The sequence below is a fragment of the Nycticebus coucang genome, chromosome 3 (genome assembly GCF_027406575.1).
Source record: "Nycticebus coucang isolate mNycCou1 chromosome 3, mNycCou1.pri, whole genome shotgun sequence".
Classification (NCBI taxonomy): Eukaryota; Metazoa; Chordata; class Mammalia; order Primates; family Lorisidae; genus Nycticebus; species Nycticebus coucang.
The window spans coordinates 43,821,159-43,847,741 of NC_069782.1; the positions used below are offsets into that span (position 1 = coordinate 43,821,159).

General features: G+C 38.8%; 1 non-coding gene across 1 annotated transcript; it reads right to left on the reverse strand.

Moving 5' to 3' along the window:
- Positions 1-2,734: 2,734 nt before the first annotated feature.
- Positions 2,735-2,841, reverse strand: LOC128582661 (U6 spliceosomal RNA). Its single transcript, XR_008379108.1, has one exon. It is a non-coding gene; the product is annotated as a U6 spliceosomal RNA (small nuclear RNA).
- Positions 2,842-26,583: the final 23,742 nt, after the last annotated feature.

A 26,583-nucleotide genomic window follows, 5' to 3' on the forward strand; every position in this document is an offset into this window, starting at 1 on the left:
GTATTCATAATTTCCATCTGAAATAAGAGATATGTTTCTTTCAAGGCTCTTACAAAGAAAGTGCTGGATATTTTTTGTTTTTGTAAGGAATACTTATGATTATATAATCATATTATGTTATAATTACTTTGTGCATTTATAGACAGCATGAGGGATCATAAGAATTCTGTAAAACAAATTTATATAAATGTTCATTTATTGCAAGGGTTGGAGATTGAGTTCAGAGAAAATAAAACAGGAAAGAATTGGAGGGCAAACAGAAAAACATACCTGTGTTACAGTAATTATAACGAGGGTGTGTTTAGCACTGAACAAATAATAACTATTCTGCCAAATCTGTAACATTTTTGCAGCATCAACTACTTATTACTTAAGGAAAGGGAATATTGTTGTACAATTTGACTTAGTCATTTTTATTCATCCTTTTCATTATCTCAAATCCTTTTCAGCTTTTATAATTGAAAAATATAGATCAGTACCTTATTTGCATGGAATGATTACATTAGGAAACTTAAGAGTTTGAACATTTCATTCCTTGAAAGCTCAGTGAGCCAAACCCGTTTCAGTGACTAACAGTAAGAGGCCCTGCGACTGGGCTGGTCACCCTCAGCAGAAGACCTCTGCCGTGCTGCCATCATGGGCTGTCTTCTGGCTGGCTGACCCCAGCTTCCTTCTGTGCCTTCACAGCCCTTTAGCACTCAGTGATAAATGAACTGTAAAATAACAACCAGTCTCAGAGCCAGTCAGGATTCCTTCATATGAATAATGAAAAGAAATACAAAGTTTCTTCCGCAAAGTTGTCAAGATTTTATGGGCACAACTTCCTTTTTTGTTATTTTTTTTCCCTCTCTAGCCGTATGGCTGTTTTTGTTACCAACCGGAAACCAGACATCAAACTAGGTAATCAAAGACTGCTTTTTCCAATAAATATCCAATTCACCTAATACTAACACCAGTATATAAACAACTACAAGCCCACATGAAAGAAAAAGCACAAGCATAGTCCAGTGAAGGGGAGGGGAAGGAAGGAGGAGGGGAGAGGAAGGAGGAAGGTGACTGTCGGGTTCTCATCTAATGCTCACAGTGTGAAGGTGTTCAGCAAGCACCCTGGGTGGGGGGCTCAACTTACAACTTGAACTTTACCTTAGAAATGGAAACAGCGTACCCTAAACATTTGCACTCTCATATTAATCTAATTTTTTTAAAGACCCCTTTTTCCTATAATAACCCTAAAGCGCTACTATATATTTTTCACAATTTATTCCAAGCACTATGATTCATGATTAGCTCTTTTAAAACTTCCATTCTGAGCTAATCAGGGGGCCTTGTGACATACAAATCCTTCAGTGAACCAAATGAAGTGTTAGAGCTGAGAACAAGTTGACATTCTAAAACTTGAGTAACTACATCAGGAATTCCTCATGTGCAGAGCAAGGCTTCTTCTCATAATTTTGTTTCTATAAGTAAACAGAAAGTTCAAATAAAATAAGAGTCATAAACTGAGGGAAACCCTACAAAAGTTGAGAAAAAGAGAAAATAAGACAGAAAATCTAAGGAAAGAGAGAGAAGACCTGAGTTAATGTTAGCATGTTGATTTCTAGCTCTCTCATCCATCGCATTTCCCAGAAAATTCTTCTGAGGAATGACACTTTCAATTAATTTAAAAGATTATTATAGACATTGAATATGGATAGCTAAAAGCTGATGTTAGCTCTTAGTAAACTTGGATATAGCATACGTTTTGCAATTAAGATTTTCTATGAATTAAATTTCTATGAAGTAAATTCCTTCTCTTGAAACCCCTGCTTTCATACTCCCCTTTTTTATTCCAGAAAGTTAGTAAATGGTGAAATTACACATAATGCCCAATTATAAGCCCCTATAATCCTATCACTACTTTTCTAGAGTTGCAGTGGTCAAAATCATTTTTTTTTATATTTTATAGATTTTGAAACATTTAAACCTCCATACATTTCCTTTATTGCTTATTTCAAGAATACAAATTTTAGTGTTCCTTGAGCTGAAAATCAAATTCAAAACTCCTCTGACATTCTAATATGAAAATTTCCTTCTGTTCCTTCCAACATATTCTTGCTACCAATCCATCTCGTAAATACATGTGATGATATTTTGCTGAGAGGTATAGAGTCACATCATCATACATCAGGATAGCTCAGAATTTTGACAGAATTTGTGAAAAATTACTACAAATACTGTTATCCAATGTCCTTTAATCAGAAGTGACACACAAAAAAGCACTAAAACCATCAGATCAGGTATCAGAAAATGTCGTTTTAAAATTACTACTTTGTATTATCAAAATATGATGCATGTTAGCAGAAAATTCATATGTTTTTGCGCTCTGGATGTGAAGAGGTATCTTACTGGTTAAGCTTCCAGTGCTTTTTACTGTAGCTGCAGGACCATGCCGATCGTCTTCAATTTCTCAGTTCAGTGTGAAGAGCAGCAGGAGACGGACGGTGACTGTGAATTGACCCAATTAGGGTCAGTGTGGGTATTTGGGCTCTTGAAATAAATGCTTAAATAAAATTCAAATAACTTAAGAAATAGCTGGAGATGGCAGGCCATTCCATTTTTTTTCTCAAATCTATGTTTTGTTTTTTTCACATATACATAAGGCATTAGTGTCAGGGGTAGAGGGGCTTGAAGGTATATATATAGACGTCAAAGCTTGATGAAGGTATTAGATTTTTTTTTTTTTTAAATTACAACAAAAAATATGGAACTCTTCACGAATTTGCGTGTCATCCTTGCGCAGGGGCCATGCTAATCTTCTCTGTATCGTTCCAATTTTAGTATATGTGCTGCTGAAGCGAGCACAGGTATTAGATTTTTTATATGATTGTTTCAAGAGCTGGAATACCAGAACACAATTTTAGAACAATCAGTACAAGGTTTTTGTTGTTGTTATTTATTTTACCCATTCTGTCATGGCTTTTTTATATGAAAATATTCCCACCAAGGGCACAGGTGAATAGCAGTGCTCTGATGAACCAAGGAAAGTTGACCACGATGATGAAACCTCTGCTCACTGGTTATGTGACATCATGCTGATAAAGTAGCCCTGGTTTTAGCTTTTTCTGTCTCCAACCAAAATACTCTTTGCTGTATCCATCAACTCACCAGTCCTCTATGTAAGCTAGAAACTATTCATATCAAATCAAAAGAAGGCTCTGACAAAGAAAAATGGAAAATCACAAAAATGAGAACCATAGAAATATATTTAACTTTTTACATTTGTTTTATTGTTCTAATTTGAAAACAAAACAAACTATATACATTTATTTATCCTCTTTTTTAGAGAGGTGGCTGACATGTAGAGAATATTTTGTAAATATCTGTAAAATTTTGTAAAGGTACATTTAGGTAAAGTTTCCCTTCTCCCCTATGTACAGTGTCCTTTGGGACAAGGTGTTTTCTACAAGAACACATCCAAGATTGGTTTAATGCCACCCTCCGTTGGTCAAGGTTTAGAATACGTACCTACCAATTCCTCTAAATAGACCAGACGATTCATTCATTTATTTATCCATTCAACAAAAATTTATTGATAACATTGATTTTTAGGTGGTCAATGGTGTGCTAAACTAATGGTGCCTAATGCTGAAGAATTTCAATCCCCTGGAGGTAGTGAGAACCCCATGTGGAGGAAGACAGAAAATACGTGTACATACGTGGACAAATAAAGATAAACTAAGTCAAAAGTATTCAAAGAAAAAATTAAACACGATGATATACTTCGTTGTCTAAGGAAAAAAGGAAACTAGAGTTCACAAGGAAGGATTTTCTAAGAAAGTCTTATATGAAGTGTGACATGAAGAATGAGTTGTATCTGGTCATGTGAAAGTCAGGTTAGAGCGTTCCATGTATGAGGAGAAGGCGTGACACTGAAAACAAAAACAATAATTGTCGTGTTTAAGAAAGTGAAGGAAGGGCAGCGCCTGTGACTCAGTGAGTAGGCCGCCGGCCCCATATACCGAGGGTGGCGGGTTCAAACCCAGCCCCGGCCAAACTGCAACAAAAAACATAGCCGGGCGTTGTGGTGGGCACCTGTAGTCCCAGCTGCTTGGGAGGCTGAGGCAAGAAAATCACGTAAGCCCAAGAGCTGGAGGTTGCTGTGAGCCATGTGACGTCATGGCACTCTACCGAGGGCGGTACAGTGAGACTCTGTCTCTACAAAAAAAAAAAAAAGTGAAGGAAATTAATTAGGTGTCGCTTTCCTTCTTTCTTACGTGTCACAATTTTTTAGGTCTGATTTTGAATCAAGTTTACTTTATTATATCTCAGACCTGAAGCAGTACAATTAAGCAAAGTGTGTGCCTAAACTCTCGACAGAGATCTGCCATCTTAACGATAGTTTGTGCATGCCAGCGGCAAAGCCTAGAGAACACGAGGCAATGAAATCATGAGGTGTTTTCCACAGCTTGTTAAGAATTGAGAATATTTTTCCTTTCGAGAGGTGGTCCAAAGTTGGACAAAGTGGTGGTTAGGCGGTGCAAAGTCTGGTGAATACAGAGGAGGACAGAGAGTTTCCGAGTCCAGCTTCTGCAGTTTGCGCAACACTGTTTGTACCACACACAGTCAAGCATTGTCTTGCAAGAGGATTGGCCTGTCTCTATTGACCAGTCTTTGCAGCTTAATCACAAGCATCCACATCATTTCAAATTAATTTCAGCAGACATCCACTGCAATCAATTGACCAGCTTTCATGAAGCTGTAATGGGTGACATACACCAGCACTGGACCAAACAGACACCATGGGCTTGTTTGAATATTCAGTTTTGGACTGTGTTTTGGCACTTCACCCTTATCCAACCATCGTGCCAAACATTTGCGATTGTCACAAAGAATCCGTTTTTCATCACACATAACAATACAAATAACACAGTGCGGACCTGATTTGCATTTATGAAGGCAAGAAGGCAAGTTTCAAGATGACCTCTCTTGTGATACTTATTTACTTAGTGGAGTGCCCATCTACCCACTTCTGCACCTTGCTGATTTGTTTCAAGTGTCCACTATTGTTGAAATAGCGATGTCGAACTTTGCTACTAATTCCCGTGTAGGTTGAGATGGAATCACTTCCGTTACAGCCTGCAGCTCATCCCTCTCCACCTTGGTCTCAGGCTGCCCACGTGGCTCATTTTCAAGATTAAAATCACCAGAATAGAAATTCTCACGCTGTCAATATACCGTGCACTCCTTGGCCACATCCTTTCCCAAATACTTGTTGATTTTTCAGGCCGTCGGCACTGCACTGTTTCCACAACAGAACTCACACTGAAAAATCACACGAATTTTTAGTTATGGTTTCACAAAAATTGCCTCTTAAAGATTTCAGAGTGCATTTGAAAAAACAAGGATGCACCTTAAAAATAATAAAAAAAAAGAAGCGACAGAGTGAAACATCAGAGATATCAACTAATTTAATCCTTAAGTATTAAGTACATTTCATACTTAATAACCTAATAAAAATTTGCAAAGTGGGGCGTCGCCTGTGGCTCAGTGAGTAGGGTACCGGCTCCACATACCAAGGGTGGCAGGTTCAAACCCAGCCCCGGCCAAACTGCAACAAAAAAATAGCTGGGTGTTGTGGCGGGCGCCTGTAGTCCCAGCTGCTTGGGAGGCTGAGGCAAGAGAATCGTGTAAGCCCAAGAGTTAGAGGTTGCTGTGAGCCATGTGACGTCATGGCACTCTACCGAGGGCGGTACAGTGAGACTCTATCTCTACAAAAAAAAAAAAAAAATTTGCAAAGTACAAAAAGAACTTAGTAGGCATAGGGTCTTTGAGAGAATAAGATCCCTATCTGAGTAGACACTTTAAAATTCTAATTTTGTTTTTTGTTTTGCAGTTTTTGGCCGGGGCTGGGTTTGAACCTGCCGGTATCCTACTCCTTAAGCCACAGGCACCACCCACTTTAGATCCCCACTTTCACATTGATCATTATTTTAAAAGTTATTTTAAAATAGTATTATTTTAAATTCTAGATTCTCTCCTTAGCTAAGTTACCGGACTCCAGCTCACAGTCCACACAAGAAGTGGTTTTATACACCTGTAAACATCAGAACGCATCTCTAAGTTTCAGTTAACCCCAATATAAAATTTTAAAGTAACCCCAATATGAAATTTTGAAAGTAAGTCTTAAATCATTGAATTCAGGGATTTAAAACCTATTAATGTGTAGATTCTGAAACCTGTTTTTCTTTTAAAAATTATTTCCTCCCTTCTTTCCATTGCATAGCACATCCTATTTATTTTTCCTTCAAAATGTCTTACATCCTTTTCTTTAATCTACCCATTATTCTTTGATTTTTTACTACCTAATGTTACTACCTATTTTCATTCCTTTCCATGTGTATCTTCCTAGTTACATCCTACTTATCTTTCAAAGCCCAGCTTAAACACTAGCTCTCCACCTTTGTGTTCTTCATAAAATCTAGACCAAAGAAATGCCATATTGTCTATTTAGCACTTGCTACTTTAAATAGCTGCTTTCTGGTCAATTAACATTGCTTTGGGAAAAGAGATTTTGAATTTTCTACCTATGAATATCTCACAAATGTAGCAATTGCCCACCTAGAACAGATGCTTGTGGGGAGGGCAAGGATGGATGAGGGTGGAGACAGTTCTCTATCCCGTACTTCTCATACAGAGGAGAGAAAATGTGCCTGCTCTGCAGAAAAGCATGGAAGAATATGAGGACTTATCCTTCCCAAAAAGGAAAAGGGGCTTCAAATTGGTTAATTAGGTGAAAGGATCTGAGCCTGTAAATTCTTTCTTAATTTTCTTTTGAGACAGGTCTCACTATGTCGCCCTCAGTAGAATGCTGTGCCATCACAGTTCACAGCGACCTCAAACTCCTGCTTTCAAGCAAGTCTCTTGTCTCAGCCTCCCAAGTAGCTGGGACTGCAGATGCCCACCACAATGCCTGGCTGTTTTCTTGTTGCAGTTGTGCTGGGTTCAAACCCACCAGCCTCAGTGTACATGGCCGGCGCCCTAACCACCGAGCATGGGCGCCGAACCATACATTCCTGCTCCTATATTTCTTTCAACCAGTTGTGTCTCAAGATATATAATATTTCCTATGCTTTTTGAAAGCATGTTCTGCAACTGCTAAAGTGAGATGCCTACATTTATAATGACGTGGATCTGATTCTGCAGGAAAGATATTAAGAAACCTGATTGCAGGTACACATCTGAAATACATTTTCCGATTCCATTCAACAATAAAGCTGCAGCATTTCGATTCCTATCTGTCTCTTGTCCTATCTTGAAAAAAAAGAAAAAAACCTCAGTACGTAGCTGAAGAATGAACGACTACCGAGCAGAGGCTGGCAACACCCCCATCTGTCTCCATCTTCCATTTGAACTGATTAAAACCCATTGCTTCTGGGAAATTCACAAAATCAAAAAAGAGTCCAAAATAGTATTGTCTACAGTAGAACTGCGTTACCTGGCCACTAGAACAGCTCAATGTTTGAGAGGTGTTTCCAGTTTATTTGTCTAAAATAAAGGTCCTCTCCTCTTTAGAAGTCTGAGTGCTAAATATCCTCTCAAACAACATTAAGGAGAAGCCGTGTCAGACAGAATGCTTTAGACACACATTGAGAAGCAAGTTCCATGCACTGCTAATCAGCCAAGCAGTCTCATTTATTTCCATACAACTTTGGGCATCTGGAGACTAATATTTTAGACACTAGGAAATTTGCATTCCCAAGAAATCAAAATAATCTGTGATTAAATAATTATTACATGAAAAATTGGTATCTAATTTTTTTCATATAAACTAGAACTGATGCATATTAAACTCTTGGTTTACTGGTTCACTAAAGGAAGTGCATGTGGTATGAAGGGAGAAAAACAAAAAACATTTAGCATTATCAAAATTAAAATTAAGAAAGTAGACATCAGAATTCTCAGTACCAATGCAGTTGTTAGCAACAGCTAGTCCAAGAAAATCCTCTGCATCCTATATATGTATATAAACAGAGTACATTTCTAAAATAAAAACCATGAGTCAAACTAAAGAAATAGAATTCCAAATTCACCAGCAAAGCAAAAGACAAGTGAAGATCATATTGTCTTTTTAAATAACTGACTTTCAAGTATTTTCCTCTAATACTCTTAAAGATTCCAATGTTTTCCAGTGCTATTTCTTTTCTATTGTGGCCATATTTCCCTCTGTAATAAATACCAATGTCTGGGAAGCAGATTTCACCAGCATCCTTTTGTTAGAATACAGCAATTACCTGAAAAAAAATTTAAAAATTAAAATTAAAAAATTCACTACACATAACTCTTATTTCCTATAAGACTTTCACATAGATCTTCATGTTTATATTCTACAAAGAACTGTCCCAATTTCCTCTCTATGAATTTACCATTTAGATTTAAGTTCACTGGGTGGTGAACTAAAACTTCAGCTGTAATGGCCAGGTGGAATAACATTAACCACAGGCTCAACTGTGACTCCCAACAATGTCTGAAATGAAAATGTCATTATCACTGGGGTTATTCCATTGAAGACAGGCCTCAGTCGCCTGTGATTGCACCATTTAATCACATTTTTCACAAGTTATAAAAAGGACAGTTCTTGTTAGTGGAAGAAGCGCCAAGCTTTTCTAAGTCTAAAAATGTCACAATCAAAGAAGAGATGATGTATAGTTGTTGCTAGTTGCCATTACAAAACACTGAAATATTAACTCTGTGTGCAAATGGCTGTCCATTGCGACTTATAGTTCCATTAGCAGCCCTCTCCTATTACATCCTGGCCTTAGAGGAAAGGCATAGCTTGGCAGCTTTTAATGAGAAAAAAAAATAGCCTAAAATGTATTACCACATTTAAATGAATCCCCCTAAGCATAAAAATGCAGAACTAAAGATATTACACTATATTCCATACGATCTAAGTTTAGCTTTATTCCCATGACTCGACACAGGAACACAGTCGAACGCCAGAGGACAACATGGCCTGACCTACCCATGGTGCACTGGTCTTCATAATGGGGCATGTGGCCCTGTGCTGATATGTTTTGAACCTATTATCTTTCCAAAGTCTACATGGCAAAAGTATTTTTTTGTTTTGTTTACTGCCAGTAACATTTTAATTATCTATTTCTAAACCATAATCTTCTTTTCTACTCATTACCTACATAATGAATTATGTATGTTTATAAAATTTGGGGAAAAAAGATTTTGTTAGATTTAGTTTTTTAGGCTAGTCTAAGAAAAATCCACTATGACATTTTCTGACAATAACTGATGTCTATAATACAAGTTAAATTGAATACTTTTTTAAAAAATTTTAGGACACGGCGGAGCAAGATGGCGGCCGAGTAACGGCTTCCTTGCATCTGGGCACCATGCGTCTGGGGAGATAGGACTCCAGACATCTCTGGCTGGTGGGATCTGCCTATCATCACCCCTATGAGGATACAGGGAGTCAGTGAGAGACTTCTGGACCCCAAGAGGAGGACTAAAACAGTGGAAAACCGGCAAGTCGTTGCATGTGTTCAATCTGTCTAAACCCTCCCACAACTGTAAGTTCAGTAGCAGTGAGACTGCAAACCAGAAAGGCCTTACCGTGAACTGTTTTGGTGTCTTTGGACTTGGCACTCAGTTGGACTGCCTTGGGGAGAGCCTGGGTGGGAGTGCAGAGAAATTTGGCCGTTGTCTAGGGCCCCAGTCTGAGCCGCTGAGCCAGACGGAGCTAATAGTGTTTGGCTCTGGGTCACAGGGAGCCATTGTGAGTGATCTGCCCCAGCAAGCTCCGCCCTCAGGGTCACAGAGCTAGAATCGGGTGGGAGCTGGTAACCCAGCGACCAAGTAGCCTAAGGGTGGGGTCTGAGCCAACTTGCAGCCCAAAACATCAGAGGCAGAGTGAGACTGGTTTTGGCACACTGGGTAAGTGGATAGCCACTTCAGCAGTGATTCCAGCGACAAGCACTTTCCTGGGAAAGCTTTTGCTCAGCAAGTTTACAAGTTCAAAGTGCCTTTTAAGTGGGCTGAAGAGAGATTTAGGGTTTCTACCTGCTGGGGTTTGAGAAATCAGCAGCCTCCAGTCGTATCAGAACTGTGATTAAAATCTCACACCCCAGAAGACCACGTGTTGCCCAGACAACATTCAATAACATATACACACTGCTTTGTTTTTGGTTGTGTTTTTTTTGTTTTTTTTTTTTTGGTTGGTTGTTTTTTTTGTTGTTTATTTTGATGTTGTTGATGTTGTTTTGTTTTCTAAGTTCAACCTTTTCCATACAGATATTTTTTCTTTCTCAATTTTTCTAGTTTAATTATAATTTCCCATTGCTGCCTTTTTCAATAATTAGAACTTCATTTTTGCTAGTGTTTCTACCGCTATTATTTGGTTTTCTACCCAATTTTATCCCGTAAAGTTTTCTGTTTGCTTGTTTTGGTTTGATTTATAGCATTTTTGTCTTTCCTCTCTACTTGGTGGAGGTGGAGTACTGTGTCTGATCAGGTTAGCAATAAGCTGCTGACCTCAAGGGAACCACCCAACTGGGCACCCCCAGAAGGTGGGGTTTTTTTTCAAGGTTGTGTCAAAGTACCCTACTGTATACCTATATTGCTCTGTCTCCCTCTTTCTGTGCCTCTCTTCTTTTTGTCAATATTCCTTTTACCCACCCCCTCTCCTTTCTCTATTTTTCTTTGTTTTTCTTATCACTCAGTCTTCCTTTCTTTCATCCCTTTTTTGCTCTTCAACCTTCTCACCCTTCTGGTCCTGTAACCCTTAGTCCACAGGCACAAGAACTTAAAGAGCAAGAGGAAGTGAAAGGAAAATTAGGGCAAGGAAACAGATAAAAGAAATCACTCATGAGGAAGAATCAGCAGAAAACTCCAGGCAACATGAAGCACCAGTCTAGAACAACCCCGCCAAGGGACCATGAGGTAGCTACTGCAGAGGATTCCACCTATAAGAATGTTAGGAATGACAGAAAGGGAATTTAGAATACACATGTTGAAAACAATGAAAGAAATGATGGAAACAATGAAGGAAACTGTTAATAAAGTGGAAAATAACCAAAAGGAAATCCAGAAACAGAATCAAATAAGAGATGAACAATATGAAGAATATAAAAAGGATATAGCAGAGCTGAAGGAACTGAAACAGACAATTAGGGAACTTAAAGATGCAATGGAAAGTATCAGCAACAGGTTAGACCATGCAGAAGAAAGAATTTCAGAGGTAGAAGACAAAGTTCTTCAGATAACTCAGATAGTAAAAGAGGCAGAAAAGAAGAGAGACAAAGCAGAACGTTCACTGTCAGAATTATGGGACTTTATGAAGCATTCCAACAAACGAGTTATAGGAATTCCAGAAGGGGGAGAAGAATGCCCCAGAGGAATGGAAGCCATACTAGAGAATATTATAAAAGAAAATTTCCCAAATATCACCAAAGATTCTGACACACTGCTTTCAGAGGGCTATCGGACCCCGGGTCGCCTCAACTCTAACCGAGCTTCTCCAAGACACATTGTGATGAATCTGTCCAAAGTCAAGACAAAAGAAAAGATTCTGCAAGCTGCCAGGAGTAAGCGCCAGTTGACCTACAGGGGCAAATCCATCAGAGTGACCGCAGACTTCTCTAATGAAACTTTCCAAGCAAGAAGACAATGGTCATCTACCTTTAATCTACTTAGACAGAACAATTTCCAGCCCAGAATTCTGTACCCTGCTAAGCTAAGCTTAAAAACTGATGGAGAAATCAAATCATTTACGGATATACAAACATTGAGGAAATTCGCCACAACAAGACCAGCTCTACAGGAAATACTTCAACCTGTTCTGCACACTGGCCACCACAATGGATCAGCAGCAAAGTGAGAACTCAGAAATTAAAGGTCAGAACCTAACCTCCACACTGATGCAAAAGATAAAACTAAGCAATGGACTCTCACCAAATAAGACGAATAGAATACTACCACACTTATCTTTTTTCTTTTTTTTTTTTTCTGTAGAGACAGAGTCTCACTGTACCGCACTCAGGTAGAGTGCCGTGGCGTCATACGCGATTCTCTGCCTCACCCTCTCGAGCAGCTGGGACTATAGGCGCCCGCCACAATGCCTGGCTATTTTTTTGTTTTTGTTGCAGTTTGGCCGGGGCTGGGTTTGAACCCGCCACCTTCGGCATACGGGGCTGGCGCCCTACTCACTGAGCCACAGGCGCCGCCCTCACACTTATCAATTATCTCAATAAATGTTAATGGCTTGAATTCCCCACTGAAGAGACATAGACTGGTTGACTGGATTAAAAAACACAAGCCATCCATTTGGTGTCTGCAAGAAACACACCTGGCTTCAAAAGACAAATTAAAGCTCTGAGTCAAGGGTTGGAAGACAATTTTTCAGGCAAATGGAATTCAGAAGAAAAGAGGACTTGCAATCTTATTTTCAGGTACATGTGGATTTAAAGCAACTAAAGTCAAAAAAGACAAAGATGGTCACTTTATATTGGTCAAGGGAAAAATACAACAAGAAGACATTTCAATTCTCAATATTTATGCACCAAATTGAAATGCTCCCAGATTCTTGAAACAGACCTTACTCAATCTGAGCAATATGATATCTGATAATACCACAATAACAGGGGACTTTAACACTCCTCTTACAGAGCTGGACAGATCCTCTAAACAGAAATTAAACAAAGATATAAGAGATTTAAATGAGACCCTAGAACAACTGTGCTTGATAGACACATATAGAACACTCCATCCCAAAGATAAAGAATATACATTCTTCTCATCACCCCATGGAACATTCTCCAAAATTGATCATATCCTTTGACACAAAACAAATCTCAACAGAATCAAAAGAATTGAAATTTTACCTTGTATCTTCTCAGACCATAAGGCACTAAAGGTGGAACTCAACTCTAACAAAAATGCTCAACCCCACACAAAGGAATGGAAATTAAACAATCTTCTGTTGAATAACAGATGGGTGCAGGAAGAAATAAAACAGGAAATCATCAACTTCCTTGAGCATAACAACAATGAAGACACAAGCTACCAAAACCTCTGGGATACTCCAAAAGCAGTTTTGAGAGGAAAATTCATCGCTTTAGATGCCTACATTCGAAAAACAGAAAGAGAGCACATCAACAATCTCACAAGCCATCTTATGGAATTGGAAAAAGAAGAACAATCTAAGCCTAAACTAAGTAGAAGAAAAGAAATATCCAAAATCAAATCAGAGATCAATGAAACTGAAAACAAAAGAATCATTCAGAAAATTAATGAAACAAGGAGTTGGTTTTTTGAAAAAATAAATAAAATAGATAAACCATTGGCCAGACTAATGAGAAATAGAAAAGTAAAATCTCTAGTAACCTCAATCAGAAATGATACAGGGGAAATAACAACTGATCCCACAGAGATACAAGAGATCATCTCTGAATACTACCAGAAACTCTATGCTCAGAAATTTGACAATGTGAAGGAAATGGATCAATATCTGGAATCACACCCTCTCCCTAGACTCAGCCAGGAAGAAATAGAGCTCCTGAACAGACCAATTTCAAGCACTGAGATCAAAGAAACAATAAAAAAGCTTCCAACCAAAAAATGCCCTGGTCCAGATGGCTTCACTCCAGAATTCTATCAAACCTTCAAGGAAGAGCTTATTCCTGTACTGCAGAAATTATTCCAAAAAATTGAGGAAGAAGGAATCCTCCCCAACACATTCTATGAAGCAAACATCACCCTGATACCAAAACCAGGAAAAGACCCAAACAAAAAGGAGAATTTCAGACCAATCTCACTCATGAATATAGACGCAAAAATTCTCAACAAAATCCTAGCCAATAGATTACAGCTTATCATCAAAAAAGTCATTCATCATGATCAAGTAGGCTTCATCCCAGGGATGCAAGGCTGGTTTAACATACGCAAGTCCATAAACGTTATCCACCGTATTAATAGAGGTAAAAATAAAGATCACATGATCCTCTCAATAGATACAAAAAAAGCATTTTATAAAATCCAGCATCCTTTTCTAATTAGAACACTGAAGAGTATAGGCATAGGTGGCACATTTCTACAACTGATTGAAGCTATCTATGACAAACCCACAGCCAATATTTTACTGAATGGAGTAAAACTGAAAGCTTTTCCTCTTAGAACTAGAACCAGACAAGGTTGTCCTTTGTCACCTTTACTATTCAACATAGTGCTGAAAGTTTTAGCCAATACAATTAGGCAAGACAAGGAAATAAAGGGAATCCAAATGGGAGCAGAGGAGGTCAAACTCTCCCTCTTTGCTGATGACATGATCTTATACTTAGAGAACCCCAAAGACTCAACCACAAGACTCCTAGACGTCATCAAAAAATACAGTAATATTTCAGGATATAAAATCAATGTCCACAAGTCAGTAGCCTTTGTATACACCAATAACAGTCAAGATGAGAAGCTAATTAAGGACACAATTCCCTTCACCATAGTTTCAAAGAAAATGAAATACCTAGGAATATACCTAACAAAGGAGGTGAAGGACCTCTATAAAGAAAATTATGAAATCCTCAGAAAGGAAATAACAGAGGACATTAACAAATGGAAGAACATACCATGTTCATGGATGGGAAGAATCAACATTGTTAAAATGTCTATACTTCCCAAAGCAATCTGCCTATTCTATGCCATTCCTATCAAAGTACCTACATCGTACTTTCAAGATTTGGAGAAAATGATTCTGCCTTTTGTATGGAACCGGAAAAAAACCTGTATAGCTAAGGCAGTTCTTAGTAACAAAAATAAAGCTGGGGGCATCAGCGTACCAGATTTTAGTCTGTACTACAAAGCCATAGTGGTCAAGACAGCGTGGTACTGGCACAAAAACAGAGACATAGACACTTGGAATCGAATTGAAAACCAAGAAATGAAACTAACATCTTACAACCGCCTAATCTTTGATAAACCAAACAAGAACATACCTTGGGGGAAAGACTCCCTATTCAATAAATGGTGTTGGGAGAACTGGATGTCTACATGTAAAAGACTGAAACTGGACCCACACCTTTCCCCATTCACAAAAATTGATTCAAGATGGATAAAGGACTTAAATTTAAGGCATGAAACAATAAAAATCCTCCAAGAAAGCATAGGAAAAACACTGGAAGATATTGGCCTGGGGAAAGACTTCATGAAGAAGACTGCCATGGCAATTGCAACAACAACAAAAATAAACAAATGGGACTTCATTAAACTGAAAAGCTTCTGTACAGCTAAGAAGACAACAACCAAAGCAAAGAGACAACCTACACAATGGGAAAGGATATTTGCATATTTTCAATCAGACAAAAGCATTTATGTTACACATGGTGAATGAGAGGTACTTTCCAGCAGATGTGAATGAGAACTCTGTTAAGACATGATGGACACTGGGAGACCCATAGACAGAAAGGGACGTTATATCACCTCTCTTTCAGTTGTAAATGATAGAAACCTAACTTAAACTAGTTTAAGCAACAAATAATATTTATTGGAAAAATAATTGTTTATTTTTAGGGGCTTAAAGAATGGGAACAGGGGTTGGCCAAAGCCAGAATTCTTTCTCAGTCCATCCATCTGTCTTCATCTGTCTTTGACTCTACAGGATTGTCTTCTAAGATAGGCAAAATTCCCCCTGTGATAAAAATTGTGATTGCCAGTTTTTCTGGAATCATATCATTAGATTTCTAAGGAGGAACTAATAGCTTCGATTACATAAAATCTGGAAAAGGGCTCTGATTGATCTGGATCATAAATCATGATGGTCAGAGGCAAGACATACTGAGGTTAGGAGATTCATTTCTGTGGACAGGAGGGTGGTGTATCACTAAAAGTAGTGGCAAAGGAAATGTTATGAATACGGAGAAAAGAAACCACTGTTTTGATAAAGACAGATCAACTTATGCCTCCCAATTTTACTATGCAGAGATAATTAAAACATAATTACAGTTGTATAGCAATGCTGTATGTTAATACTGATGCATGCTAACTCCAGTTAACTGGTCAACATTATCAATGATCAGAAACAAAACAAAAACAATGTTAGACTGACACTTATGTATAAAGAAAATACTTTAAATTAAATGGATGCATACTTTGTCTCACAGCAACTCTGTGTGCCTCTAAATCAAGAACAGATGCCATCAAAGTCATTGTCTTTCTTTGAAATAATTGGAATCAAACATGCAAGACATTAAAGGAGAAATTTCAGGATGATCAATGAGAAAGCTGAATTGCCTCAGGAAGAAAATTGCTTGGTATGCACCACTGGAGTAGGATGAAGTCAAAAGCATGAAAACAATAAGCTGTCAACTTACAACAACTTCACCAAGACCAAGTCAGAAAGCTAACGAGGTCTTAAGGTGGGCTCATCTATAGCAAAAATCTAGGAGGCAATTGATGTCTGCAGAAAGCAGCAGACAGGTAAAAGGTGGTGGCCAGGAACAGAACAGAAAAAAGCACATGGACAGAGAAGCAGCACTCAGAGTGCTGAGTCACCATTATGGTGGGATGGAGGATGTGGGAGTTAATTGGGGTGCTGCTGAGGGAGGAACAAGATGACTGGTCTTTGGAGCTGTTACTCGCTGAGCAGCAGCAGCTCAGTTCTCCCTGAGGTTTGATTATGTGGCGGTGAGAGCTGCTGCGTACTTGTCTTACTTTCTCATAAGTCTTTAGGATGGACCCTCAATTACAGAAGCATTTTTTCTGCTCCAGGAAATATCAACACATCAGGAATCCTCATTTTACATTTCATCCTTCCAGGGGTCCTCAAACTGTGGCCCACGGGCCACAGGCGGCCGTGTGATTGTATTTGTTCCCGTTTTGGTTTTTTACTTCAAAATAAGATATGTGCAGTGTGCATAGGAATTTGTTCATAGTTTTGTTTTTTTTTTTAAAGTACAGTCCGGCCCTCCAATGGTCTGAGGGACAGTGAAGTGGCCCCCTGTTTAAAAAGTTTGAGGACCCCTGCAAGTTTAGACAAATTTTTTGTTTAAAAACAATCCGTGATAAAACATACACATTTCACAGTGCTGCATCTATGATTAATGTGTCTACGTTTTTGCAAATTGGTGACATTTGAATAGTAAATTCAAGTTGAATTAATCTGAATTAATTTTCCAGTTTAACAAGAGCATTCTGGTGGATAGACTATATAGCACGGCTTTAGAGCACATGGACTCTGGGGTCAAACAAACCTGGCTTTCACTCTTGAAAGAGTTCTATGTCCTCAACAGGATTTTGAAGATTGAATTTTGACATTTTTAAAATGGAGATAATAATGCCTCTCCTAGGGCTGCTTTGCAAATTGAATGAATGATGTGTACATCCTGCTACAAGGAAAGGCTGACATGGCGTTCCTACCCCTTGGAGGATGATGGCAAAAAAAGATGACAAAGATTAATTCTCCTAAGTACCAGCCTCTGTCACATCTCTCTGTGAATTTCAAGGTGGGGAGGGTGGGGAGGAAAGAATTTTACTTGTCCTGACATCATAGAGGTGGCTTGAGAAGATGTCCTTTGAAGAGGCAGAGTAGTTTCTGTGCCCCGCAGCAGCCCAAAGTGCTTTTAAAGCCATTTAAGCTGTATAGTTTGCACACCCATCCTAATGGAGGGGAAAGAAAGTAAGTGTTTCAAGGCAACCCATTGTGCACTTTGCTGAGAAAAGCAGAGAGCCTTCTGCAAAGACAAAATTTGTGGAATTCAGTGTGTGGGAGAACAAAAAAGATACTGTGGGTCTTCAAGGAGCATCTCCACAACACATAGTCTTCTTCCCAGTGCTGATAATCCTGCATCTTTACATCTTAGCATATGTGTCATTTTTGGCCTACTTCCAGTATATTATCTGGCGTAGGAGGGAGAGGTGGGAAAGAAAGGAGATGAGCAGAATCATTTTGGTCAAATTTGAAGCTTTAATTTTGGTGAAAATTTAGGGCTTGATTGGGAAAATGTGAAATAATGGAAAGAACAGGCAACTAATGATTTGCTTCCATGTCCAAATATTTTACCTTTTTAAAAACTCATTGGCTAGAGACTTGAAAGCCAAGGTGTTCTCTGCCTGAGCTTACTGCTGTCCCCTACAAAGGACTAAGCCAGTTCATAAATTACCAAAGCTACCATTTTGGAGGAGGAAACTGATTGAGGAGGGAGACAGAGCCTTTTATTGGAGAGGATACATTGGCAGGTCATTCTATTCTAGCAATACTAACTTCTGAATTTTAACGAGACAACTCTTTTTTCCAGTTATGAAGTTGTAAGTATCAGCTTGTTCAAGCCCTGGGCTGAGGTGTTGGAAGAGGATGGTACAGGTGATGGGAAGGGAAGGCCCATACTCTCAGGGAGGAGAACTTTTGGAACCTCTCTCTTTTGTTTGAATGTTGAATCCTATAAACCATTGGTGGCAGGGTTCAGTCAGTGACAGCATGAACTTCACTGAATCAGTTCAAGAGCTGAATGGTTTTAAAAGCCCTGATCATAGGAGAAGATAAAACTTTCATGCTGGGGCCTTGGTTCACTGTAAAACACAACAAACCAAAAACATGTTATAAAAAATCGTAAGAATTAAATGGTGCCCAAAGTGATGTCTTGAGTCACAAGATCCATCAGTCCTTGGCAGCATCTGGGCTTGCAACTAAAGCTACATTGTCGAATCTTTTTAGGCCTATGTTAGATTTGTGTGAAAACTTTGTTTAAACGTAAGCATAGCACCACTTGTCAATTTTTCTCTTAATAAAACTGAAAATGTATTTTTAAGAAGTGTTTTCAGTGGAATTATCATGACACAGTGCTAGTAACTCAATAAATAGGAGGAATTGACTATCATTTGATGAGCACGTTAACTATTTTTACATTATATTAACTTATTGCCCTGGTACAAGTAAAATTTACTTTTGCAAGTCCTAAAGCTCCTTTTGTATTTTCACAGTTTATTCACATAATTACCTTATTATACTAAAATACTTACATGATGGGAGACGCCTGTGGCTCAAAGGAGTAGGCGCCGGCTCCATATGCTGGAGGTGGCAAGTTCAAACCCAGCTTCAGCCAAAAACTGAGGGGGGGGGGAAAGAAAAAGAAAACCTTACATGATAGGCTGTTCAGTTGAAAATAAATGAGAAAATAATGTGTGTTAAGTCCCTTAATTGTTCAAAATGTATGGTAATAACCTTTGGATTATCTCTTATTAAATGTTAAATGAATTATGTAAAATAGTTCTTCAAATTTCATGATAGAGTTTTGGGAACCTAAGAAATGAAACTATTATTTCTCAACTTGAGTTCTAAATGACTGAGGTATAAGATAAAAGTGTGAAACAGAAGGGGCTGGGAAAAATAAGAATTTTTATTGATGATGCTGATACTGCAGATGCCTGTTTATGTGCTGGCATGCCTAATGCAGAATCAAAATAAGACACAGCAGCCACAGACAACTCTGCTTGGGGTGAGACCTTCATGCTAAGTGGTTGAGCGCGGATGACCAATACCAGAAGTCTTCCCTACAGATTACCTGAGTCCGGAAAGAAAGAGAAGAGGAAGTTGACTGGAATCCAAGCTTTTCATAGAAAAATCATCAATCAATTTAAGTCATTCTTTACCACTTGGGAGAGGTGGCCCTAGAAAGGCCACTATGACATTGCGGTTCCCTACATAGGAAAGGAATTATCAGAAGAATGAAAAAGTACAGATTTATGTATTCTGGTTTAGTCCTAAATTTTTTTTTTTTTTTTTAATGTTGGGGATTCATTGAGGGTACAATAAGCCAGGTTACACTGATTGAAATTGTTAGGTAAAGTCCATCTTGCAATGATGTCTTGCCCCCATAAAGTGTGACACACACCAAGGCCCCACTCCCTTCCTCCGTCCCTCTTTCTGCTTCCACACCATAACCTTAATTGTCATTAATTGTCCTCATATCAAAATTGAGTACATAGGATTCATGCTTCTCCATTCTTGTGATGCTTTACTAAGAATAATGTCTTCCACTTCCATCCAGGTTAATACGAAGGATGTAAAGTCTCCATTTTTTTTAATGGCTGAATAGTATTCCATGGTATACATATACCACAGCTTGTTAATCCATTCCTGGGTTGGTGGGCATTTAGGCTGTTTCCACATTTTGGCGATTGTAAATTGAGCTGCAATAAACAGTCTGGTACAAGTGTCCTTATGATAAAAGGATTTTTTTCCTTCTGGGTAGATGGCCCAGTAATGGGATTGCAGGATCAAATGGGAGGTCTAGCTTGAATGCTTTGAGGTTTCTCCATACTTCCTTCCAGAAAGATTGTACTAGTTTGCAGTCCCACCAGCAGTGTAAAAGCGTTCCCTTCTCTCCACATCCACGCCAGCATCTGCAGTTTTGAGATTTTGTGATGTGGGCCATTCTCACTGGGGTTAGATGATATCTCAGGGTTGTTTTGATTTGCATTTCTCTAATATATAGAGATGATGAACATTTTTTCATGTGTTTGTTAACCATTCGTCTGTCGTCTTTAGAGAAAGTTCTATTCATGTCTCTTGCCCATTGATATATGGGATTGTTGGCTTTTTTCATGTGGATTAATTTGAGTTCTCTATAGATCCTAGTTATCAAGCTTTTGTCTGATTGAAAATATGCAAATATCCTTTCCCATTGTGTAAGTTGTCTCTTTGCTTTGGTTATTGTCTCCTTAGCTGAACAGAAGCTTTTCAGTTTAATGAAGTCCCATTTGTTTATTTTTGTTGTTGTTGAAATTGCCATGGCAGTCTTCTTCATGAAGTCTTTCCCCAGGCCAATATCTTCCAGTGTTTTTCCTATGCTTTCTTGGAGGATTTTTATTGTTTCATGCCTTAAATTTAAGTCCTTTATCCATCTTGAATCAATTTTTGTGATTGGGGAAAGGTGTGGGTCCAGTTTCAGTCTTTTACATGTAGACATCCAGTTCTCCCAACACGATTTATTGAATAGGGAGTCTTTCCCCCAAGGTATGTTCTTGTTTGGTTTATCGAAGATTAGGTGGTTGTAAGATGTTAGTTTCATTTCTCAGTTTTCAATTTGATTCCAAGTGTCTATGTCTCTGTTTTTATGCCAGTACCATGCTGTCTTGAGCACTATGGCTTTGTAGTACAGACTAAAATCTGGTATGCTGATGCCCCCAGCTTTATTTTTGTTACAAAGAACTGCCTTAGCTATACGGGTTTTTTTGCGGTTCCATACAAAAGGCAGAATCATTTTTTCCAAATCTTGAAAGTACGATGTTGGTATTTTGATAGGAATGGCATTGAATAGGTAGATTGCTTTGGGAAATATAGACATTTTAACAATGTTGATTCTTCCCATCCATGAGCATGGTATGTTCTTCCATTTGTTAATATCCTCTGCTATTTCCTTTCTGAGGATTTCATAGTTTTCTTTATACAGGTCCTTCACCTGCTTCGTTAGGTATATTCCTAGGTATTTCATTTTCTTTGAGACTATGGTGAAGGGAGTTGTGTCCTTAATTAGCTTCTCATCTTGACTGTTATTGGTGTACACAAAGGCTACTGACTTGTGGACACTGATTTTATATCCTGAAACATTACTATATTTTTTGATGACTTCTAGGAGTCTTGTGGTTGAGTCTTTGGGGTTCTCTAAGTATAAGATCATGTCGTCAGCAAAGAGGGAGAGTTTGACCTCCTCTGCTCCCATTTGGATTCCCTTTATTTCCTTGTCTTGCCTAATTGTATTGGCTAGAACTTCCAGCACTATGGTGAATAGTAAAGGTGACAGAGGACAACCTTGTCTGGTTCCAGTTCTAAGAGGAAAAGCTTTCAGTTTTACTCCATTCAGTGAAATATTGGCTGTGGCTTTGTCATAGATAGCTTCAATCAGTTTTAGAAATGTGCCACCTATGCCTATACTTTTCAGTGTTCTAATTAGAAAAGGATGCTGGATTTTATCAAATGCTTTTTCTGCATCTATTGAGAGGATCATGTGATCTTTATTTTTGCCTCTGTTAATATGGTGGATAACGTTTATGGACTTGAGTATGTTAAACCAGCCTTGCAACCCTGGGATGAAGCCTACTTGATCATGATGAATGACTTTTTTGATGATAAGCTGTAATCTATTGGCTAGGATTTTGTTGAGAATTTTTGCGTCTATATTCATGAGTGAGATTGGTCTGAAATTCTCCTTTTTGTTTGGGTCTTTTCCTGGTTTTGGTATCAGGGTGATGTTTGCTTCATAGAATGTGTTGGGGAGGATTCCTTCTTCCTCAATTTTTTGGAATAATTTCTGCAGTACAGGAATAAGCTCTTCCTTGAAGGTTTGATAGAATTCTGGAGTGAAGCCATCTGGACCAGGGCATTTTTTGGTTGGAAGCTTTTTTATTGTTTCTTGATCCATTTCCTTCACATTGTCAAATTTCTGGGCATAGAGTTTCTGGTAGTATTCAGAGATGATCTCTTGTATCTCTGTGGGATCAGTTGTTATTTCCCCTTTATCATTTCTGATTGAGGTTACTAGAGATTTTACTTTTCTATTTCTCATTAGTCTGGCCAATGGTTTATCTATTTTATTTATTTTTCCAAAAAACCAACTCCTTGTTTCATTAATTTTCTGAATGATTCTTTTATTTTCAATTTCATTGATCTCTGATTTGATTTTGGATATTTCTTTTCTTCTACTGAGTTTAGGCTTAGATTGTTCTTCTTTTTCCAATTCCATAAGATGGCTTGTGAGATTGTTGATGTGCTCTCTTTCTGTTTTTTGAATGTAGGCATCTAAAGCGATGAATTTTCCTCTCAAAACTGCTTTTGCAGTATCCCAGAGGTTTTGGTAGCTTGTGTCTTCATTGTTGTTATGCTCAAGGAAGTTGATGATTTCCTGTTTTATTTCTTGCTGCACCCATCTGTTATTCAACAGAAGATTGTTTAATTTCCATGCCTTTGGGTGGGGTCTAGCATTTTTGTTAGAGTTGAGTTCCACCTTTAGTGCCTTATGGTCTGAGAAGATACAAGGTAAAATTTCAATTCTTTTCATCCTGTTGATGTTTGTTTTGTGTCCCAGGATATGATCAACTTTGGAAAATGTTCCACGGGGTGATGGGAAGAATGTATATTCTTTATCTTTGGGATGGAGTGTTCTATATGCATCTATCAAGCACAGTTGTTCTAGGGCCTCATTTAAATCTCTTATATCTTTGTTCAATTTCTGTTTAGAGGATCTGTCCAGCTCTGTAAGAGGAGTGTTAAAGTCCCCTGTTATTATGGTATTATCAGATATCATATTGCTCAGACGGAGTAAGGTCTGTTTCAAGAATCTGGGAACATTTAAATTGGGTGCATAAATATTTAGAATTGAAACCTCTTCTTATTGTATTTTTCCCTTGACCAAAATAAAGTGACCATCTTTGTGTTTTTGACTTTAGTTGCTTTAAATCCACATGAATCTGAAAATAAGATTGCAAGTCCTCTTTTCTTCTGAATTCCATTTGCCTGAAAAATTGTCTTCCAACCCATGACTTGGAGCTTTAATTTGTCTTTTGAAGCCAGGTGTGTTTCTTGCAGACAGCAAATGGATGGCTTGTGTTTTTTAATCCAGTCAGCCAATCTATGTCTCTTCAGTGGGGAATTCAAGCCATTAACATTTATTGAGATAATTGATAAGTGTGGTAGTATTCTATTCATCTTATTTTGTGAGTGTCCATTGCTTAGATTTATCTTTTGCATCAGTGTGGAGGTTAGGTTCTGTCCTTTAATTTCTGAGTTCTTACTTTGCTGCTGATCCATTGTGGTGGTCAGTGTGCAGAATAGGTTGAAGTATTTCCTGTATAGCTGGTCTTGTTGTGGCAAATTTCCTCAGTGTTTGTATATCCGTAAATGATTTGATTTCTCCATCAATTTTTAAGCTTAGCTTACCAGGGTACAGAATACTGGGCTGGAAATTGTTCTGTTAAAGTAGATTAAAGGTGGATGACCATTGTCTTCCTCCTTGGAAAATTTCATTAGAGAAGTCTGCGGTCACTCTGGTGGATTTGCCCCTGTAGGTCAACTGGCACTTACTCCTGGCAGCTGCAGAATCTTTTCTTTTGTCTTGACTTTGAACAGGTTCATCACGATGTGTCTTGGAGAAGCTCGGTTAGAGTTGAGGCGACCTGGGGTCCGATATCCCTCTGAAAGCAGTGTGTCAGAATCTTTGGTGATATTTGGGAAATTTTCTTTTATAATGTTCTCTAGTATGGCTTCCTTCCCTCGGGAGCATTCTTCTTCCCCTTCTGGGATTCCTATAACTCGTATGTTGGAAAGCTTCATAAATTGACATAATTCTGACAGTGAACGTTCTGCTTTCTCTCTCTTCTTTTCTGCCTCTTTTACTATCTGAGTTATCTGAAGAACTTTGTCTTCTACCTCTGAAATTCTTTCTTCTGCATGGTCTAACCTGTTGCTGATACTTTCCATTGCATCTTTAAGTTCCCTAATTGACTGTTTCAGTTCCTTCAGCTCTGCTATATCCTTTTCATAGTCATCATATTGTTCATCTCTTATTTGATTCTTGTTCTGGATTTCCTTTTGGTTATTTTCCACTTTATTAGCAGTTTCCTTCATTGTTTCCATCATTTCTTTCATGGTTTTCATCATGTGTATTTTAAATTCCCTTTCTGTCATTCCTAATATTTCTTTATAGGTGGAATCCTCTGCAGTAGCTACCTCATGGTCCCGTGGCGGGGTTGTTCTGGACTGGTTCTTCATGTTGCCTGGAGTTTTCTGCTGATTCTTACTCATGAGTGATTTCTTTTATCTGTTTCCTTTCCCTAATTTTCCTTTCACTTCCTCTTGCTCTTTAAGTTCTTGTGCCTGTGGACTAAGGGTTCGATGAGTCCTTTTGGTACAGGACCCTAAGGGTGAGAAGGTTGAATATTAAGAAAGGGATGAAAGAAATTTGGACTGAGTGAAAAGAAAAAAAAAAAAAAACAGAGAAAGGAGAGGGGGTGGGTAAAAGGAATATTGACAAAAAGAAGAGAGGCACAGAAAGAGGGAGACAGAGCAATAGAGGTGTACAGTAGGGTACTTTGACACAACCTTAAAAAAAAAAAAACACTTTCTGGGGGTGCCCAGTTGGGTGGTTCCCTTGAGGTCAGCAGCTCATTGCTAACCTGATCAGACACAGTACCCCACCTCCACCAAGTAGAAAGGAAAGACAAAAATGCTATAAATCAAACCAAAACAAGCAAACAGAAAACTTTATGGGATAATATTGTGTGAAAAACCAACAAATAGCAGTAGCAAAAATGAAGTTCTAGTTATTAAAAAAGGCATTAATGGGAAATTATAATTAAACTAGACAAATTGAGAAAGAAAAAAGATCTGTACGGAAAAGGTTGAAATTAAAAAACAAAACATCAACAACATCAAATTAAACAAACAAAAAAAACAATCAACCCCCCCCCCCCAAAAAAAAACACTATCAAAAACAAGCAGTATGTATATGGTTTTGAATATTGTCTGGGCAACACGTGGTCGTCTGGGGTATGAGATGTTAATCACAGTTCTGATACGACTGGAGGCTGCTGATTTCTCAAACCCCAGCAGGTAGAAACCCTAAATCTCTCTTCAGCCCACTTAAAAGGCACTTTGAACTTGTAAACTTGCTGAGCAAAAGCTTTCCCAGGAAAGTGTTTGTCGCTGGAATCACTGCTGAAGTGGCTATCCACTTACCCAGTGTGCCAAAACCAGTCTCACTCTGCCTCTGATGTTTTGGGCTGCAAGGTGGCTCAGACCCCACCCTTAGGCTACTTGGTCGCTGGGTTACCCGCTCCCACCCAATTCTAGTTCTGCAACCCTGAGGGCAGAGCTTGCCGAGGCAGATCGCTCACAGTGGCTCCCTGTGGCCCACAGCCAAACAGTATTAGCTCCGTCTGGCTGAGCGGCTCATACTGGGGCCCTAGACAATGGCCAAAGTTCTCTGCATTCCCACTTATGCTGTCCCCAAGACAGTTCAACTGAGTGCCAAGTCCAAAGACACCAAAACAGTTCACAGGTAAGTCCTTTTCGGTTTGCAGTCTCGCTGCTACTGAACTTACAGTTGCGGGCGGGTTTAGACCGATTGAACACACTCGACCACTTGCTGTTTTTCCACTGTTTTAGTCCTCTTCTTGGGGTCCAAAAGTCTCTCGCTGACTCTCTGTATGCTCACAGGGGTGATGATAGGCAGATCCCACCAGCCAGAGATGCCTGGAGTCCTATCTCCCCAGACTCACAGTGCCCAGATGCAAGGAAGCTTTTACTCGGCTGCCATCTTGCTCTCTTCTATCACTGTCAATTTTATAAGCCATAAAACTCCTCAGCTTCGAGTGCCTGGCAGATGAAGGACTACTTGGAGTCCTTGGCACAGGAGCAACCTCCAAAGTCCTGTGGTGATTAGTTATTAACCCTCGTCACCTGAACTCCAAATCCCTGCTCTGGGCCAGGAAAAAAAAACAACAACGGAGGACACTTCTCCGCACCAGCCAGAAGAAACCCGCGTCTATGTGTATCTGATTGTGCATCTGTAGGCTTGTGTGTCTGGTAGCCTGTTTATCTGTTTATTTGCTCATTTG